The sequence below is a fragment of the Cetorhinus maximus genome, unplaced genomic scaffold (assembly GCF_964194155.1).
Source record: "Cetorhinus maximus unplaced genomic scaffold, sCetMax3.hap1.1 HAP1_SCAFFOLD_3558, whole genome shotgun sequence".
NCBI lineage: Eukaryota > Metazoa > Chordata > Chondrichthyes > Lamniformes > Cetorhinidae > Cetorhinus > Cetorhinus maximus.
Genome location: NW_027599467.1, coordinates 1 through 4,254, shown reverse-complemented (window position 1 = coordinate 4,254; position 4,254 = coordinate 1). Strand labels below are relative to the sequence as shown.

Here is a 4,254-nt window from a genome sequence, read left to right as displayed (position 1 = left end):
CGTGGCTGTGGGGTCTGGAGTCCCGTGTAGGCCGGACCGGGTAAGGACGGTAGGTTTTGCTCCCCTTGAGAGGAGATTAGTGAGCCAGATGGGGTTTTTAATCGAGGATGGTCGTCATGGTCACCGTCACCCAGACTTAGCTTCACAATTCCAGGTTTTATTAATTGGATTTAAGTTCCACCGGTGGGATTCGAACCCTTGTTTCCCCACCCCCGACCCCGGAGCGTTTAGCCTGGGAGGGGGTAGGGGCCTCTGGGTTACTAGTCCAGCGGCTCAGTGACATTCCTCATTGTCCACCAGCTCCCATTATCCCTGCGGAGGGGGGGGGTGAGAGGAGGGGGGGGTGAGAGGAGGGGGGGGTGAGAGGAGGGGGGGGTGAGAGGAGGGGGGGGTGAGAGGAGGGGGGGGTGAGAGGAGGGGGGGGTGAGAGGAGGGGGGGGTGAGAGGAGGGGGGGGTGAGAGGAGGGGGGGTGAGAGGAGGGGCGGTGAGAGGAGGGGGGGGTGAGAGGGGGGGGGTGAGAGGAGGGGGGGGTGAGAGGAGGGGGGGGTGAGAGGAGGGGGGGTGAGAGGAGGGGGGGGTGAGAGGAGGAGGGGGGGTGAGAGGAGGGGGGGGGTGAGAGGAGGGGGGGGTGAGAGGAGGGGGGTGAGAGGAGGAGGGGGGGGGCGGTTGCGATATGGACCCAGGTCAGCCAGCGTCCGATCGAAGCAGGCGAAGCGGGCTCAGACGTCTCAGCGCCACCGTGGGATCTTGCTGTGCACGATCGATCTGCTTTTCCGACGTCTGGCGGGCATGGGGAACACTTCAACGGAGGTAAAAAAAAAGGAGGCCGCCGAGCTCAGGGTGGGGCGCCAGCCGTGATGTAACGTGCTCCTGGAGCTTCCATCACGTGACTTGCCCCCTCCCCCCTCCCTACCCCCACCCTAACCACCCCGCTCCAGCCGTTGGCCGGCCCACACCTCCGCCCACCAGCCCCCCCATCCCACCTCCTCGCCACGCGCTGCCTTCCCGCGGCCAACCGGAAAGCCGAGGGACTCGTTCCCCCGGTCGGGCGATGCTCGACCCAGCCGAATAGCCTTCCCGCCCATTTTCAACGCTTTCACGCCCGGCGAAGGGAAGCGTTCAAACAAAACGACAAGGTAAAGCAATTTGTTTTCCCTTTCAAATCTCCCGGCGAGCCTTCCCCAGGGTCACACGCGGCAGGTCGATCGGCAATTCCTCGACACCCCAGGCCAACCCTGGAGGTCAGGTTGGGCAACCCCCAGATTCACTTTGGCGCAGCCCGAGGCGGCGAAGGGATGGATTTTTTCATAGTCACGTCAAAAAAAACCCCAAAATCATCAACAAATTCCTAAAATTATCCCTTTCCTCCCCCCACCAAACTTTGGCCAATGTCAAGTGCCAAAATGCCGCAAAGCAGTTTTGCTCAAGCCTTTTACGACAGCCAGAAGGAAAGAAAAGGGGAGGGGGTTGTTTGCGACAGGGCGAGACGGGCACGCTTTCCGGCAGAAGGGCGGCCTGCGGACTCGACTCGACCTTCCCAAGATGGCGCGCGGCGGTGAGCGGCGCTTCCCCTCCCAAGCCGAACTTTTTATCGCTTCGGGCGACGCGACCGGGTTTGTCGTCCGTGCGCGTGAACGTGACTTTCATTACCTCCTCTTTGTGTCCCCATCCAGGGAGGAAGCAGAAACTGCGGCGTTTGGCCAAGGCCCAGAAGAAGGGCAGCAGCCAGGTGAGCAGGAGGCCGTCGAAGAAGCAGCAGGCCGGCCCCGGGCGTGCGCGCATGCGTTCTGCGAGTGCGGGGGCGCAATGCGCCTTGGGAGTTGTAGTCCGGCTGCCCGCCCGCGCCGTTTTGAACCAGGGGCCAAGGGACTACACCTCCCATGGAGCATTACGGGGCCGGCGGACTACAACCCCCAGAGTGCGCTGCGCTTAAAGGCACCGTGCACATGGTCCTGATTTAGAGTTGTACAACTCCAATTTACACTGCAACACTTAATAACATGGTTGCATGCTGCAATGTGACAGAATTTTAGACTGCTCTGGTTAGGCCACCGGCACAAAATAAATTAGATCCAATTTTAAACAGCAAATGCTGGAAAAACTCAGCAGGTCTGGCAGCATCGGTGGAGAGAGAAGCAGAGTTAACATTTCGAGTCCAATAAGGGGTGGTAGAGGCAGGAACCCTCACAGCATTTAAGAAGTATTTAGATGAGCACTCGAGATGGCATCGTATCCAGGGCTACGGGGGCTAAGTGCTGGAAAAATGGGATTAGAATAGATGGGTGCTTGATGGCCGGCACAGACAGGATGGGCCGAAGGGCCTCTTTCTGTGCTGTATAACTCTACGGCTCGGACTTTCCAAAGCAGAGTCATATTGCGCTCGAAACGTTAACTCTGTTTCCCCCCCTTCCCCATCCAGTCCCAAGCAGAGCTGTGCTGGACTTAGGGTTGCCAACCCTCCAGGATTGGCCTGGAGTCCCCAGGAGTTGAGGATCAATCTCCAGGGCTCTGCTTGTCTGCAACCTTGGAGAAAAATCAATGGGACGTAATAAAAGATTGGGGTTTTTTTTTTGTAGAATTTTCTTTGCGTGTAAAAATGTTCAAAATGGCGGTGGGTGGTGGGGGAGGCTGTTTGGCTGATAGCCAATCATCACCCAGTTGGGTAAGGAGTCTTTTTGCTTTCCAATTGGAGTAGGAAGGCAATACGTCACAAGGAGGGATGTGTAGGCTGATGAACGGTTGAGAGGCTGAGGTTCCTCCCCGCCAACCCCCCCAGCATTTTGTTGGAGCGTTGGGCCCAAATCTGGGGTCTCCTGCTCTCAGGCAGCCCCTCGGTATCGAGGGGTCTCTCAGCTCCGCTCCGACGGGGGTCCTGAGATGGCTGACGAGGCCGGCGGGTGAGCTGCGCAGACCCTGCCCGCCCGTAAGGGGGTAGCCGCTGCGTGAAGGGCCGGGTAGGTGGGCTGCTCGGATGTTACTGCGCTCCCCTCCCTTGCCGCACCACCACACCTCGCTGTCGCCTCACGTTCCCGATTTGCAGAGTCTCGGCGCGTCCGTGGACCTCCTCCGCGTTGGTCGGCCCCCAGGAGTCAGGGTCCTGGTGGGGACGTTCGACCTCCCGGCGGGATCGTGCTCCGAGCGGGAGCGGCAGCTCCGGGAGTCTGGCCTCAGGCATACGGACTGGCACGTTCCCCCTCCCAGCGGAGGTGGGTTTCAAGTGATCAGCGCCTCGAGGGGGGGCTGCGCAGGTTGGCCCGGGAGACTCCTGACAAGCGGCAGCTCCCTCAGCACTGACCCTCCGACAGTGCGGCGCTCCCTCAGCACTGACCCTCCGACAGTGCGGCGCTCCCTCAGCACTGACCCTCCGACAGTGCGGCGCTCCCTCAGCACTGACCCTCCCACAGTGCGGCGCTCCCTCAGCACTGACCCTCCGACAGTGCGGCGCTCCCTCAGCACTGACCCTCCGACAGTGCGGCGCTCCCTCAGCACTGACCCTCCGACAGTGCGGCGCTCCCTCAGCACTGACCCTCCGACAGTGCGGCGCTCCCTCAGCACTGACCCTCCGACAGTGCGGCGCTCCCTCAGCACTGACCCTCCGACAGTGCGGCGCTCCCTCAGCACTGACCCTCCGACAGTGCGGCGCTCCCTCAGCACTGACCCTCCTGACAGTGCGGCGCTCCCTCAGCACTGACCCTCCTGACAGTGCGGCACTCCCTCAGCGCTGACCCTCCACAACCTTATGGCTCAGGACCGAGTGAGATTGATTGAAGGTTGAGCGGAGGGCCTCCTGTGTGTAAGGAGAGTGCGAGCAGCCTGATTGACAGTCTGCAGTATTCATGGAGTGGAGAACGGTGCTAAGCTGTGCAGACAGTCACTCCGAATCGCCTGTTAAAATGTTTTCCTTGTTCTCTCTCTCTCTCTCTCTCTCTCTCTCTCTCCCCCCCTCCCTCTCTCCACCCCTATCAGGGCCGCGGCCAGAGACAGCTCAAGAAAGATCCAGGGGTTCCAAACGTTGCACCTTTTAAGGAACGAGCCCAGCGAGAGATTGAGAAGCGGAAGCAAAGGGTGAGACGGATTTCCCGCGTGTCCTTCCAAACATCTTCCAGCAGAGGAGGAGGCCATTCGGCCCATCCTGCCTGTACATCCGTTCGCTCAGCCCTCCCTCCCCCAACCCCATCCCCAAACAGGCCCAGCCCTCACCCCCCAACCCCATCCCCAAACAGGCCCAGCCCTCTCCCCCAACCACATCCCCA

At 60.7% G+C, this 4,254-nt stretch overlaps 1 long non-coding RNA gene across 1 annotated transcript; it reads left to right on the top strand.

Annotated features, from left to right (window-relative positions):
* The first annotated feature begins 1,517 nt into the window (after positions 1–1,517).
* On the top strand, positions 1,518–4,069 carry LOC144678075 (uncharacterized). The gene is made up of 3 exons (XR_013575933.1): positions 1,518–1,556; positions 1,675–1,730; positions 3,968–4,069. It is a non-coding gene; the product is annotated as an uncharacterized LOC144678075 (long non-coding RNA).
* The last annotated feature ends 185 nt before the right edge of the window (positions 4,070–4,254 follow it).